A 17,079-nucleotide genomic window follows, 5' to 3' on the forward strand; every position below is an offset into this window, starting at 1 on the left:
GGGCTGAAGGGCCTGTTCTGCACTGTATTGTTTTATGTTCTATGTTCTATGCACCAGCCTCGACCACTTCCTCTGGCAACTCATTCCACCCTCTGCGTGAAAAAGTTGCCTCGAGATCCCTTTTAAATCTTTCCCCTCTCAGCTTAAACTTATACCCTCTAGTTCTGGACTCCCCACCCCAGGGAAAAGACCATGTCTACTTATCCTATCCATGTCCCTCATGATTTTATAAACCTCTATGAGGTCACCCCTCAGCCTCCAATGCTCCAGGCAAAATGGCCGCAGCTTATTCAGCCTCTCTTTATAGCTCAAACCCTCCAATCCTCGCAACATCGTTATTATAACAAAATGCCTAAACAAAGCTAATTTGGGTGACACATTTCCTGACTTATTTTTGGACTTTATATTGGTAAAGAACATTCAACTGCTCCCATTTTTTTACTTGCACATTTTTTATCTGCCTTTTGCTGTTTTGGCTCCTTACTTTACCTGTATTTTGCGTCAACTCGAATATTTCCACCCCATGCCTTTGTCTGTTGTGTTAGCCCTACCCCTCTACTTTCTCCTCAATTCATTGCCTCCATGAATCTAGAAATGGCCCAATGGGATTTCCAGTGTTCCACAACTTGGATTTAAATTGGGGTGAGCAATTGGAACACTGCAAAGATTAATCTGCAAAACTGAATTGGACAGAGCCCACTTCTTCCCTCTTAGTTTGTGTTGTATTCTACTACCTTTGAGCCATTAACTTTCAGGCGTTTTGCCCCATTCAAAACTCTGAGGCAGACAAATGCAAAGCTTTACTTTACAACTGAGTTATTAGGAGCATCAGCCTGGAGAGCAAACCTCAATTTCAGGAGATGGCCGAACAAACCTGTCAGGTTGACATTATTAATTACAAGATTGATGGAAATATAAGGGCAGAAGTGAGAGTTAATTCCATTCTAATCTCCCAATCTTCTCTGTCTTGAAAATTCCAATTCTAAGTGCTGTTTGTTGGATGTTTAATTTTCATAATGCATTGATGTATTCCATCATTTTTTACTTTCTGTTTATATTGCCCTGATAAGTAGTTGCTGTGAACTTAGAACAAACAGAATAAAAGAATTACTCAGTATATTTGTGACCATTCAGCTCTTTTAAAGATCACTGCGTAGAACTTGTTCAGCGCTCTGTGTAATTTATAAGGTTTTCACTCATGAGACATTTGTTGTTTTAGCGTCTTTCTTTCCAGTATAAAATTGCATTTTTGCAATACATACACAGAATGTATGTTCTTCCACAAGGAACAAAAAATTGACAGTTACAGATGTATAAATATTAACTTGAAAAGGCCTAACTCCAGAAAATGTTCAATAAATGGACAAACATGTCAAATTAACTGATGTAGAAAGATTTGTTAAATAACTAAAAGGCCTATTTTTAAATTCTCAAATGTCATGCCTACTCAGCTGGGATTGGCAAGCAAATTTCTAACAGGGTTGCTGTCGCAAAAGAAGGCTCATTAAGTCCTTCATCAAAAAAATTTCTAGTGGCTCAGTTTCAACAGCACAGTCAAGTGTAAACTTCTGACCATGCTGAGAATTGGCAACATTGATCCCAGCTGTGAGGAAGGATGATGGACAATGTTTGACGTCACACTGCGGTTCCCATCAGCCCTCTCCAGACCGCAACTCCCCACCCACTCCCCCACCCCAGATGATCAGCCCCCCCTCCTCACTCTGGCACATTGCTGCACACCCATTTAACACTCAGCAGGTACCAGAACTGGCTCCGTCCTCATCTGTGAAGGGGCATCCAAGTATAGCCAGCAGTGCTGTTGGGAATGGGGACCTTTCCTGGGATAGCATTGAGTGCCCAGCAGAAATGGTCATTGGAGCTGGAATGAGGAGGCAAGTGTTTGATGGGGGTGGCAGGAGTTGAATGTTTCAGAGGTTCAAGCACAGGGTGGGTGGAGGTATGGGGGGGGGGGGGGTTTACAGGCTATGAGGGTTAGAGTGGAGGGGGCACCCAGATGGGGGAGAAACCTTGAAGGGGATACTCTGATGAGCCAGGGAGACCATAAAGGATGTAGCCCTTGCTTTGTCTAGCAGAAGCCTGAACACTGGGAGCAGACAGGATCCCTGTCTCCACCCACCATGGATGAAGGGTCCTGCCTAAAACATCGATTCTTCTGCTCCTCAGATTCTGCCTGACCTGCTGTGCTTTTTCCAGCTCCACACTCGATCTACTCTGAGACTCCAGCACCTGTACCACTTCACCATCTCCACCCACCATGAGAAGAGAGCTTTAAGTAGCCATTAATTAGCTACTGTGGGTCTCAATTGGCCATGACATTTAGACTCAAAACATTAGCTTGCTCTCTCTCCATGCATGCTATCTGACCTGCTGTGATCGCCAGCATTTTTTCTTTTCACTAATGTCCTGGGGGCATGGGTTCAAATCTCACCATGACAGATGGTGGAATTTGAGTTCAATAAAAATCTGGAATTAGGAGTGTAACGATGATCATGAATCCATTGTTGATTGTCAGGGAAAACCCGTCTGGTTCACTAATGTCCTTTAGAGAAGGAAACTGCCATCCTTACCTGCTCTGGCCGACCTGTGACTCCAGACCCTCAGCAACCTATGGCTGGCTCTTAACTGCTGTCTGGATAATTAGGGATGGGTAATAAATGCTGCCCAACCAGTGATGTCCTCATTGAGGCCTGAATACACATGAAAAGTGCCATTACTTCAAAGTGGTGAAAGAGATAGATTGAATAACCGCTGTTAGCCGGATCAATTTAAAGCCCAATCTTACACCAAGTCAGGTGCCTGGTGAGAATAGGCCACCTGGAGGGAAAACCCAGCAAAGTTGTGCTGATACACCTCGTGTTCTTTAAAGTAGAGCTCCAGTATGACCAATACGTTCATTTTCCAAGTTTTACTATTGTTGTTTTACCTTTTTTTTAGATGATTACTTTCAGTGTGGAAACAGGCCCTTCAGCCCAACAAGTCCAGATCGACCCTCCGAAGAGCAACCCACCCAGACCCATCCTCCTACATTTACCGCTTCACCTAACACGACAGGCAATTTAGCATGGCCAATTCACCTAACCTGCACATCTTTGGACTGTGGGAGGAAACCAGAGCACCCAGAGGAAACTCACGCAGTCATGGGGAAAATGCGCAAACTCCACACAGACAGATGCCCGAGGCAGGAATTGAAACTGGGTCTCTAGCGTTGTGAGGCAGCAGTACTAACCACCGTGCCTCTCTGAGCAGATTGGACTTGTCCTGTACTCCGAAAGCAGGACATATCAGGACAATTTTCCATATTGACAGGTAGATGCCAGTGTTGCCACTTGTTCTAGAGCATGGAATGGCATGTCCTGGAGCACAAATCCTCAGTACTGTTGCCGGAATGTCACCAGGACCCAAAGCCTTATATCCAGTGCCTTCAGCACATTGCTGATGTCACATGCCATGACTCAAATGGGCTGTCATGCTGGGGACGTCCGGAAGAAGTTGAGATTGTTCATCCATCACAGTCATCTCAAAACAGGATACATTTTCTGTGTATTTCAGAGTCTATACACAATCAACTCTGCTTTAATCTGCAAAATGAATGCAGAATAAACTTTGCAAGTCAAAATAATATCATGCGAAAAGCTATAAAGAGAAAACTGTATTTTCATTTTCATTTATTTTAAGAAAATATTTCATGATTAATCATTTTTTTCATTGCAATCATCTATCGGTGTAATGGCTTATTTTTGAGTAATTCTTTCTCCATTTAAATGACGGTTGTATCTATTTTAATGCAAATAAGTGCACACTGTCCTTGACAAGGGAGCCTGAGCATTATTACACTCAAAATCCAGGACAGTTCACTTTGACCTTGTCCCCCAAACTTCCCTTTCACATAATGTTAAGCCTTCCCCCCATCTTACTCCCAGCCGCAAATCCCTATCCGTGTCCTATTCCATCATGAAGGCTTATCTACTGCTCTCTCAACTCCATTCTCACTAAACACCTGCAACCCAACTTCCCTCCTTGGCCCCAATTATAAATGCCCTCCACTCCTTGAGCACCCTTCCTCTTGCTTGTAGACCCCATTATCAGCCATGCCTTGCTTAAATGAGCCACCTCTTAGTGTAAAACTCTGTCCAATCTCTACCCTCCTAACCTCTCTCAAAGTCACTGAATACGTAGTCACCACCCAAACCCATTTATGCTAGTTCTGCAACAAACTATTCGATCTTCCTAACCAGGTTCTGTCTCTCCTGCAGCACTGAAATTATTCCATATCTGTCACAACTGGCATTTGTTGAGTTTGATCTTGGTGCATTGTTCCATCTCATTCATCTCTACTTGCTAGCAGCCTTTGGCTTGTTTAACAACTCCAAAGTCTCTCTTCTATGAAGTGGAGGTGCTGGCGCTGAAGTGGGGTGGGCACAGTCAGAAGTCACGTGACACCAGGTTAGAGTGCAACAGGTTTATTTGAAATTACAAGCTTTCAGACAGCTGCTCCTTCAGGTTAGTTCAGTTGGCTGGATGGCTGGTTTGTAACGTAGAGTGATACCAACAGTGTGGGTTCAATACTCATATCAGCTGAAGTTACCACAAAGGATTCTCCTTCTCCATCTCTCCCCTTAAACCATCACCAGTTCTCTCTCTCTCTCTCTCTCTCTCTCTCTCTCTCTCAGCATTTCTCTAAGCAGCAGTGTAATGCACAGTAGCTCAATGGTTAGTACTGCTGCCTTGCAGCACCAGGGGCCCAGGTTTGATTCCAGCCTCGGGCAACTCTGTGTGGAGTTTGCACACTCTCCCTGTATCTGTACAGGTTTGCTCCGGTTTCCTCCCACAGTCCAAAGATGCACAGGTTAGTTGAATTGACCATGCTAAATTGCCCGTAGAGTTAGGTGCATTAGTCAGGGGTAAACGTAGGGGGATGGGTCGGCCTTTGAAGGGTCGGTGTGGACTTGTTGGGCCAAAGAACCTGTTTCCACACTGTAGGGAATCTAATCTAATGACTTTACCTTTCCGAAGGTCAAATTCACAGCTGCCATTATTCCATCTTGTTCTGAGATACCTCTGAAAGTACAATGTTCTTTGAAGCAAACTTTTGATACCTCCTCCTGACATTTTCTAATTTATGTCATTTCTTCACATTGCACTAAAATGACTTGGGACTTTTTTTCAAAGATATTATTTAATAAAAACTTCTGCAGAAAATTAAATGTGTTTAGCATTTTATAAAAATCATGCAATGTTTTAAATTTATGTTATAGCAGGTGCAAACAATTACTGTCTCCTTCCAAAAACAGTGAATGATTGAATGACTGTAACTCTTTCATCCAAGGTATAATTTGTTTGAGTTTTGTTGCAATGTCTATTTTGTGATATATATGCAAGAGCTTTACGTGCTGCACCACAGAGGCAGTACATGTGTATTTAACTAACTTTTCTAATTCCCTAGTGATAAGCTGACAGTCTCACTTAGAATGCCATACAATGAGGTTTTTAACAATAAATTCATGGGATGTGGGCACTGTGATCATTTATTGCCTATTTCTTGACTGCCTTTGGCAATCTTCCTTGGTGGTGATGAGCTAACTTCTCAAATTTTAATCAATGTGGAGTGCATACACTCATTGCTGTTAAGAGGATGAATCTATCTTCTGCCTTTGTTTTTGTCGGTGATAGAAGTTATAGTTTTGGCTGGTGCTATTTCAGGAGCTTGATGCGTTGTTGCAATGCATCCTATAGATGGCATACACTGTTCCACTGTGTCCCCTAGTGTGGGAGTGGTGATGGAGTTTAATTATTGAAGATGTTAGATGGGGGGCTAATCAAGTAGGCTCCTTTGCCCTGGATGGTGTCAAGCTTCTTGTGTGTTGTTGTGCACCCTTTCAGGTAAGTGGAGAGTATTCTATGACACTCCTGACTTGTGCTTTGTGGATGGTGGACAGGGTCCAGGGAATTTGGATTTGAGTCATCCACCACAGAACCTCCAGCCTTGATCTGCTTTTCTACTTGTATGAGTGGGTGGCACAGTGGTTAGCACTACTGCCGCACAGCGCCAGAGACCCGGGTTCAATTCTCACCTCAGGTGACTCTCTGTGTGGAGTTTGCACATTCTCCCCAGTGTCTGCGTGGGTTTCCTCTGGGTGCTCCGGTTTCCTCCCACAATCCAAAAATGTGCAGGTTAGGTAAATTGGCCATGCTAAATTGCCCGTAGTGTTAGATGAAGGGATAAACGTAGGGGAATGAGTCTGGGTGGGTTGTGGGTCGGTGTGGACTTGTTGGCCGAAGGGCCTGTTTCCGCACTGTAAGTAATCTAATCTAAAATAAATCAGTTCAGTTTAGCTTCTGATGAATGGTAACCACTCCCCCAGAATGTAGATAGTGAAGGATTCAGGAATACTACTGCCATTGACTTTAAAGGGACAATGAACCAAACGTAGCCCAGAGGAGGACTACAGGAAATCAGGAGGTATGTCAAAATATTCTGAGAGATCTCATAGAGGTTTTTTTAACATAAAATCAGGAAAGTACAAGAGCATTTATTCTGCTGAAAATTCCATTCCACACTAATGGAAGGTACAACACCTCCAAAGGGTAAAGAGGACTGCAGATCCTGGAGAGTCAGAGTTGATAAAGCCTGGGGCTGGAAAAAGCACAGCAGGTCACGCAGCAACTGAGGAGCAGGAGAGTTGACATTTTGGGGCATAACCCTTCTTCAAAGGGTATACCTAAAACATCGACTCTCCTGCTCCTCAGTTGCTGCCTGACCTGCTGTGCTTTTTTCAGCCCCAGGCTTTATCAACTCTGACTCTCCAGGATATCCCATTCCATACTAAAGGAAGGTACAACACCTCTAAAGGGTAAAGAGTGTTTCTTGTTTAAAAAATAGTTTTCAAATTTCCTTGATGGCCAATAGTTTGAAATGAGTGAATAACAGCAACTGTACTATTATTTTAGTGGTTTATTCTTCATATCACGCCTTTGCAATAGATATAGTTTATGATGAGGAGAGTAAGAAACTGCTTGAAAAATTAAATAAATCCAAGAAGGTCAAAATAGTTGACTCTTTGATTGATTTAAAGATTGAATTATGGATGTGTCTGAAGTTTATTTCTTTCCAGACAGAGAGTTTGATTCCCCAGAGTACCTTGGCTGTTATAGATACTGGGCTTATTCACCAACAGGTAATACAATGACTAAATGCTCATTACCTGCTCCTAATGAAGTCGGCTGCCCCTTGGGGTAGAGAACCGTTTCTGAAATCTGTTTCATGTTTTGCTGAGCAGTTTTCTTAAGAAGTTCCAAGATTGCTCGAGCCTGCTTCTCAAGAATACTGCCCTGTAAATCATCAGTTTCAACTGAAGATCCTCAAGAGGTTTAGAGACACACAACTACACAGTAAGTGAGAAACAGGAAGCAAATGCTTATTAGCACTTACCAAGCTTTGGCAATGTGCATTTCCACCACTTTTGCGGTGTGTGTAATATTAAGCATGAACAGAAATGCTTTATTTTGCATTGTCCTGGCAAAAAATTGAACTCAGTGTATTTGCTGGTGACTACATTTCAAACTGCTTACTTGATATTCTTTCTTTTCGTTTTCTACCCTACTAAGGACATATATGGGTTGATAAAGCATAGAGCATGGAAAAGGCACAGCAAGTCAGACAGCATCTGAGGAGCAGAGGAGTCGATGTTTTGGGACATAACCCTTCTTCAAGGGGTGTGCCTGAAACATCGACTCTCCTGCTCCTCGGTTGCTGCCTGACCTGCTGTGCCTTTTCCAGCCCCAGGCTTTATCAACTCTGACTCCCCAGCATCTGCATTCCTCACGTTCCCCACGAAAATATATATCCAGACTATTATACTCCAGAAAACCAGCTGGTGAAGGACAAAACTGGAGCCAATCTTCACACACTTATGTGTTGATATAACATTGCACATTATATGCATACACCTCCTAAAGATCCAAACAAACAACACATTCATGGCCATGTCAGGTTAGCAACCTGTAAGCAATGGAGTGTCACAGAGCTGGAGCCATAATTGTTTACAATATATATTCCTGACCTGAAAAGTGGAGAAGTGAGTGTACTGTTTTCCAAGTTTGCATTTAACACAAAAAACAGACGGGACAGCAAGTGGTGAGGATGACACAGTCTACAACTGGCTGAGGTTACCACAAAGGACTCTCCTTCTCAACCTCTCCCCTCACCTGAGGCATGGGGACTCTCAGGTTAAATCACCACCGTTCGTTTCTCTCTCTCTCTCTCTCTCGCTCTGATAAAAGAGCACCCTTATGTCCAGTTGGACGACGGCAACTTTTCCGTTTACTTTACAAAGGGATAGAGGCAGGTCAAAGCAACTGGGCTAAAACTTGGTGGATGGAGTACCATATGACACAAACTTAGAATTGGGAACAGAAACAGAAACTGCCAGAGAAACTCGGTGATTCTGGCAGCATTTTTGGAGAGAAAACAGAGTTAATTCTGAACAAAAGTCACGGGACTCAGAAATGTTAAGTTTTATTCTCTCTCCACAGATGCTGCTAGATTTGCTGAGGTTTTTCAGCAATTTCTGCATTTATTTCAGATTTCCAGCATCCGCGATTCTTTATTTTAACTTAGCATGGGCTTGGGGCATTGGGGAATAGGTGAGCAAAGAATAGGAATGTAATGGACTATCAAAATAAATTAAATAAAGTACAGCACTCCAAGTAGGAGAAAGTTCCCTAGCAGCATGGTGAAAATACAGAGATGTGGTCTATTGATAAGGTCCACTGTAGCATTTTAGGTGGGACAAGTTCAGCTGAGTGTAGAGACTCCCAAAACAGGAAAGGTGTCACTACAAATAACTTAATTTTTCACCAGACTCAAAATTCCAATCAGAAAAAAACTACAAATAAAGCCCCCAGTAAGTGAACAATATTTTGGAATACTGCATATCAAAACATGAAAGGAGATGGTGGCTGAAGACCGGAAATGGTTCATAAATCATAGAATCCCATACAGTTTGGAGTCAGGCCATTCAGCCCCTCAAGTGCACACTGACTCTCCAAACAGCATCTTACCCAGACCCATGCTCTACCATATCCCTGCAATCTTGCATTCTCCATGGCTAATCTACATAACATTTATATCCCTAGACACTATGGGGCAATTTAGCATGGCCAAACCTGCACATCTTTGGACAGTGGGAGGAAACCGGAGCACCTGGAGGAAACGGGGAGAATGTGCAAATTCCATGCAGTCAGCCAAGGGTGGAATCTAATCTGGGTCCTTGGAGCTATGAGGCAGCAGTGCTAATCATTGAGCCACCCTTTGTTGCAGGACACATTCTATTTCACGAATACAACCAACACTACGATTAATTGATAGGTTGGGAAGTGCAGTGATAATTATTGGTCCATTGTGACATAGAGAAGTCCCGGGATTTCTGCAGTGACCCATAGTATGGCACTTCCCTTTGGTCTATTCAAACCCAATTGTGTAATATGAAATTACAGTGCTAAGAGCTTTGTTCCAAATGGGTTGTCTCATATCGCCTGGAAAACGTTTAAATTCAGTAAATGGAAAATTATAATAGGACAGACATTTTGAAACAATTCAGAATCAAATCGGCAAAATTCATTATGAGGATAACTGTCCATTTTATTGTATTCTAAAGCTAAACCCTTTCTCATGTTTCACAGGATATCTGAAATATGTTGTATTATTAGTTCTCTTATGATGGATCATCTGATTTTCACACAGATGAAGCATGAAAGTAACACAATCTTTTGTGCATTAAAAAAAGGAGCTTAATTGCATATGTAAATGAACATTCACTTGTCTAATTTGCAGCATCATCTAATCTGCATGTATAACAAAAATCTATTCTGCATTAAAATTTTCTCTTTTGACCAAGGCATAACCTTATACAAAACACTTCATTGCAAAATTAGGACACAAACAACAACAATTAAACAAAACACTTCATGAATCTAGGTTTTGCATTTATAATCTAAGTCATCCATCTGTTGCCAGGAAACCCAACAATATGTGCTTGAGTCAACAGTAGCGATCCTGCCTGAGTCGGAGGGTTTAAACTCTACTCCAGAGATTTGGCAGATAATCCAGGCTGAAATTGCTGTGCAGTACTAAGGGAACATTATTGTTAGAAGTAGCAGTTTTCCGATAAACTATTAAATTGTGGTCTTGTCCGTCCTCTCAGACAGATTTCACAGGACTACTGAAGAGATGGGGAGTTCTTATACTTGCTGGTTATTATTTATTCCCCCACCAACATCACTGACAGATTATCTTGTCATTTACCTCATTGCTGTTTGGAGCTATTATAGTGTGAAAATCAAAAGAAAACATTGCAGACTTTGGCAATCTGAAGTAAAAACACAAAATGCTGGATTTAAATATTTTCCAGACAATTTGAAAACGTTGGACAATCCCTCAGATTTAGAACTATTCTTTGTCTCTGTTTCTCTATCCACCATCTTCCTGAAGAAGGGCTTATGCCCAAAACGTTGATTCTCCGACTCCTTTGATGCTGCCTGACCTGCTGCACTTTTCCAGCAACACATTTTTAAGCTCTGATCTCCAGCATCTGCAGTCCTCACTTTCTCCTTCTCTATCCACCAGACCTGCTGAGTTTCTGCAGCTTTTTCTGTTTCTGTTATTGCTGTGTGCAAATTGGTTACTGCATTTCCCTAAATCAGGACAGTGAGTACATTTTAAAAGTGGCTGCAGAATGTTTTGAGAAAGCCTGAGGTTCGACATGTCAGTATACAAGTAATTTTTCTTTTATGCAAGGGATAGAAATAAGGGAAAATGTTCAAATTTATTATCACATCCACTTTCATCATGGCTCAGGCACATATGTCTTGGTACTATAACTTGTGTTTATATAACACATTTAATATTGGAAATTATTTCACTTTTTCCTAAAGGAAGAAAGAGAGATGAAGCAGCTTGGGCAGAGAATTCCAAAACTTGGGCCAAACACCTGATGACAATTTCCATTGGTGGAATGAGTAAAATTGGGAATGCATAAAAATTAATAACACAATTTCTACATCTGCGGAAATGGTGCTAAAATTGGGTTGGGTGGTTACTGAGTTGGACTGTACAGGTTACAGGAGAACATGAATGACCTTCCAAAAGGGGAACAATTGGCGAATAAAATTCACCATCTGTTAATGACAGATATTCGATTTTATTAGCATGAATAGGCTATTTTTAAATTTTATTTTATTTTATTTCTTGTTTGGTATAAGTATGGGTAGGCGGATGGGTAGAACAATTGAACGTCAGAGTACAAATTCACTGATAATGAAAAGTTGCATCACAAGTTAATGAAAAACACAGTGCCTGGGTTCAATTCCAGCCTTGGGCAACCGCCTCTATGGAGTTTGCACATTCTCCCCATGGCTGCATGAATTTCGTCTGGGGGCTCTGGTTTCCTCCCACAGTCCAAAGACGTGCAGGTTAGGTGGATTGGCCATGCTAAATTGCCCTGTCATGTCCAGGAATGCGTAGGCTAGGTGGATTAGCTATGGGAACTGTGGGGTTGTTAGGCTGGGGGTCTAAGTGGGAGGGTCAGTGTGGATGCAATAGACTGAATGGTATATAAACACAAACATACCAGGTGCTTCACAGCACCAGGGTCCATGGTTCGATTTCAGCCTCGGGCAACTGTCTGTGTCGAGTTTGCACATTCTCCCCGTGTCTGTGGGTTTCCTCTGGGTGCTTCGGTTTCCTCCCATAGTCCAAAGATGTGCAGGTTAGGTGAATTGGCTATGCTAAATTGCCCATAGTGTGCTAGGTGCATTAGTCAGAGGGAAATGGGTCTGGGTGGGTTGCTCTTCGGAGGGTCAGTGTGGACTGGTTGGGCCGAAGGGCCTGTTTCCACACTGTAGGAAATCTAATCTAACCTAAATTGCATTCCTAGAGGAATCAAACTGAAAAAGTCAGGAAGTTATACTAACCCTTGGTTAGACCACAGACTACTGTATGCAGTTCTTACTGCTGTTTGATTAATAAGGATACAGAGACATAGGAATGTGCCGAGATTAATAAGCAACATGTAGGTCTGCATGTCAAAAATGGAAAGACAGGATGAGTCACTCCCTTTTCTACAAAACACATCGAGTGTGCCTGAGGAAAGATCTAAAAGGTTTGATAGCTACAGGGTTTAGGGAAGACCATAATTAAAATTCAATACAAAACGTGATCAAAAATTGGGAATGTACAAGAAATTCATTTTCCTAAAGATCTGCAAGGTATGGAACTCGCTAACACAGAGAGTGGCTGAAGTGAACAGTTTAGATGCATTTACGGAAAACCTAGACAAGCATACGGTGAAGGGCACAAAGTTGATGATAATAAATTTAAACACAGGTAAGATAGAAGGCGGCATGTGTGGAGCCTCAGCACCAGCATAAACAAGTTGGGCCATTTGGTATGCCTCTATTCTATATATGCTATGTGATCTTATGTAACAGACTAGACTTGGAAGCAAATGCTGATACAGCTCTGTTGCAGAGCTGCAGGGAATTACAGAGAAAGTAAAGGCAGAGCCAAAAAGGTTTGAGATCAGGTTCGAGCATTTTTTTTTTAAAAAAGAGGCATCGTCTGACCGGGAGCCAATATGTAAGTCAGTAAACATACGGGTGATGGGAGAAAGAGGATTTGTGAAAACATCTGACACAGAGTTTGAGTCAGAAATTCTTGAGCTAATAGAGAGCTCCAAATACTTTGGATCTCTGTGTTCTTATTAGCTAGAGCATCGATTGAATGGACTGGTGCCCAAAACATAATGTACCACCAAAAAATGGAGAGCCTAACCTTGCACTCAGCTAGCTAGATCTCAAATTCTAGAATAAAACAAATTTATCAGTTAATAATTGTTAAATTATGTCAGTTGGTAGCACCCTTTTCAAACTCCAATCCAGGATTTGAGCATTTAACGTAGCTGTGAGGCTTCACTGCTGTACTGATAGAAGTCCAATCCAGATAACTGAATCCATATTCCATCTGTCTGCTCAGCTGAAAGTAAATATCAGAATGGTACTATTTGGAGATTAAGGCAATTTCCTAGTTTTCTTGGAAATGTTCATCATTTGACCAACTACACACACATGTACAAAGTCAGACTATCATTAATTTAGCATTTTTGGGTCATGTTCTATACAAGTCTACATAACTGCCTGCACAATTTGGACTGTAATTCAAAAATATTCCATTGGTGCTTTAGGTCATCCGAGATGTGGGACTCATTAGCACAGAGTGGGGCTGAAGTGAATAGTTTAGAAGGAGTTCAAGGTAATTCATGACCCCAGAGTGTGGAGGATGCCTGGACATGGAATTAGTTTGAGGATTAGTAATGGTGTAGCAGTGGGCAGGAAAGTGGAGTTGAGGCCAAATTGAGATAACCATGATCATATTGAGCAGGCTCAAAGACTTGAAGTGGACGTTTCGGAAAAAGCCCTTCATCAGGATGCCCGAAAATTCAATTTCGCTGCTCAATGGATGCTGCCTGAACTGCTGTGCTCTTCCAGCACCACTAATCCAGTATTTGGTTTTCAGCATCTGCAGTTATTGTTTTTACCTCAAAGACTTGAAGTGCCTACTCCAGCTAAGTTCTTATGTTTAGAAGCATGAGCAAAGTTCTCTTTAATGTTAGTTGCTGCTCAGGATGATTTATTAATAAATAAACAATTCACAAACTACAAATATATTTGAATCAACATGCACCCCAGTCAGTTGATACAAGGGACAGTATTCTGGAAAGTACAAAATCAGTGTATTCACATATTAGGATCTTAAGTAACCTTAAACATGGAAATACAAATAACCATTAACTCACTCCTCAGATCCTGTGTAACCCTGACTTCTGATACAAACCTAGAATGGCAAAAGTCAAGCAGGAACTTAAAACAGAGATGGAAATATGGCTAAAGGCAAAACATGTTTAGCTTAAGGTAGGTTTTAAACTTTGAAAACAACCTGAGGAAAGGGAAACTAGGCTACTGGTTAATAGGTTGGAAAGTGGGGGCACGGGCAAAACATAAAATCTGATTCAGCCTTTGCAATGAGTGATCTAATATTCGATTGGCTGTGATGCCTAGTTGTTCCTGCATGATAAAGCAATGGCTGGAGTCAGCATAGTTTGGGAAGATTTCGTTTAGCGAGTCAAACAGTCAGGGCAGGCAGGGACAAGGTAGGACTAATAAATCAAACTGCATTTATTTCAATGCAAGGAGCCTAACAGGGAAGACAGATGAACTCAGGGCATGGTTAGGAACATGGGACTGGGATTTCGTAGCAATTACAGAAACATGGCTCAGGGATGGGCAGGACTGGCAGCTTAATGGTCCAGGATACAAATGCTACAGGAAGGATAGAAAGGGAGGCAAGAGAGGCGGGGCAGTGGCGTTTTTGATAAGGGATAGCATTACAGCTGTGCTGAAGGAAGATATTCCCAGAAATACATCCAGGGAAGTTATTTGGGTGGAACTGAGAAATAAGAAAGGGATGATCACCTTATTGGGATTATATTATAGATCCCCTAATAGTCAGAGGGAAATTGACAAACAAACTTGTAAGGAGATCTCAGTTATCTGTAAGAATAATAGAGTGGTTATGGTAGGGGATTTTAACTTTCCAAACATCGGCTGGAACTGCCATCGTGTTTAGATGGAGAGGAATTTGTTAAGTGTGTACAAGACAATTTTCTGATTCAGTATTGTGGATGCACTTACTAGAGAAGGTGCAAAACTTGACCTACTCTTGGGAAATAAGGCAGGGCAGGTGACTGAGGTGTCAGTGGGGGAGCACTTTGGGGCCAGCGACCATAATTCTATTAGATTTAAAATAATGATGGAAAAGGATAGACCAGATCTAAAAGTTGAAGTTCTAAATTTGAGAAAGGCCAATTTTGACGGTACTAGGCAAGAACTTTCGAAAGCTGACTGAGGGCAGATGCTCACAGTTAAAAGGATGGCTGGAAAATGGGAAGCCTACAGAAATGAGATAACGAGAATCCAGAGAAAATATATTCCTGTCAGGGTGAAAGGAAAGGCTGGTAGGTATAGGGATTGATGGATGACTAAAGAAATTGAGGGTTTGGTTAAGAATAAAAAAGGAAGCATATGTCAGGTATAACAGGATAAATCGAGGGAATCCTTAGAAGAGTATAAAGGCAGTAGGAGTATACTTAAGAGGGAAATCAGGAGGGCAAAACAGGGACATGAGATAGCTTTGGCAAAGAGGATTAAGGAGAATCCAAAGGGTTTTTACAAATATATTTAGGACAAAAGAGTAACGAGGGAGAGAATAGGGCCCCTCAAAGATCAGCAAAGCGGCCTTTGTGTGGAGCCACAGAAAATGGGGGAGATACTAGGAGTATCTTGCATCAGTATTTACTGTGGAAAAGGATATGGAAGATATAGAATGTAGGCAAATGGATGGTGGCATCTTGCAAAATGTCCATATTACAGAGGAGGAAGCGTTGGATGTCTCGAAATCGGTAAAGGTGGATAAATCCCCAGGACCAGATCAGGTGTCCCCGAGAACTCTGTGGGAAGCTAGAGAAGTGATTGCTGGGCCTCTTGCTGAGATATTTGTATCATCGATAGTCACAGGTGAGGTGCCGGAAGACTGGAGGTTGGCTAACATGATGCCACTTTTAAGAAGGGTGGTAAGGACAAGCCAGGGAATTATAGACCAGTGAGCATGACGTCGGTGGTGGGCAAGTTGTTGGAGGGAATCCTGAGGGACAGGATGTGCATGTATTTGGAAAGGCAAGGACTGATTAGGGATAGTCAACATGGCTTTGTGCGTGGGAAATCATGTCTCACAAACTTGATTGAGTTTTTTGAAGAAGTAACAAAGAGGATTGATGATAGCAGAGTGGTAGATGTGATATATATGGACTTCAGTACAGCGTTCGACAAGGTTCCCCATGGGAAACTGATTAACAAGGTTAAATCTCACGGAATACAGAGAGAACTAGCCATTTGGATGCAGAACTGGCTCAAAGGTAGAAAACAGAGGGTGGTGGTGAAGGGTTGTTTTTCAGACTGGAGGCCTGTGACCAGTGGAGTGCCACAAGGATCGGTGCTGGGTCCTCTACTTTTTGTCATTTACATAAATGATTTGGATGTGAGCATAAGAGGTACAGTTAGTAAGTTTGCAGATGACACCAAAATTGGAGGTGTAGTGGCCAGCGAAGAGGGTTACCTCAGGTTATAACAGGATCTTGACCAGATGGGCCAATGGGCTGAGAGGTGGCAGATGGAGTTTAATTCAGACAAATGTGAGGTGCTGCATTTTGAGAATGCAAATCTTAGCAGGACTTATGCACTTAATGGTAAGTTCCTAGGGAGTGTTGCTGAACAAAGACACCTTGGTGTGCAGGTTCATAGCTCCTTGAAAGTGGAGTTATAGGTAGGGAGGATAGTGAAGGCGGCGTTTGGTATGCTTTCCTTTATTGGTCAGAGTATTGAGGACAGGAGTTGGGAGGTCATATTGCAGCTGTACAGGACATTGGTTAGGCCACTGTTGGAATATTGCATGCAATTCTGGTCTCCTTCCTGTCGAAAAGATGTTGTGAAACTTGAAAGGGTTCAGAAAAGATTTACAAGGATGTTGCCAGGGTTGGAGGATTTGAGCTATAGGGAGAGGTTGAACAGGCTGGGGCTGTTTTCCCTGGAGTGTCGGAGGCTGAGGGGTGACCTTATAGAAGTTCACAAAACTACGAGGGGTATGGATAGGGTAAATAGTTTTTTTCCCCTGGGGTCAGGGTGTCCAGAACTAGAGGGCATAGGTTTAGGGTGAGAGGGGAAAGATATGAGAGACACCTACAGGACAACGTTTTCACACAGAGGGCGGTATGTGTATGGAATGAGCTGCCAGAGGAAGTGGTGGAGGCTGGTACAATTGCAATATTTAAGAGGCATTTGGATGGGTATATGAATAGGAAGGGTTTGGGGGGATATGGGCTGAGTGCTGGCAGGTGGGACTAGATTGGGTTGGGATATCTGGTCAGCATGGACAGGTTGGACCGAAGGGTC

Source organism: Chiloscyllium punctatum, chromosome 2, assembly GCF_047496795.1.
Source record: "Chiloscyllium punctatum isolate Juve2018m chromosome 2, sChiPun1.3, whole genome shotgun sequence".
NCBI classification, from domain to species: domain Eukaryota; kingdom Metazoa; phylum Chordata; class Chondrichthyes; order Orectolobiformes; family Hemiscylliidae; genus Chiloscyllium; species Chiloscyllium punctatum.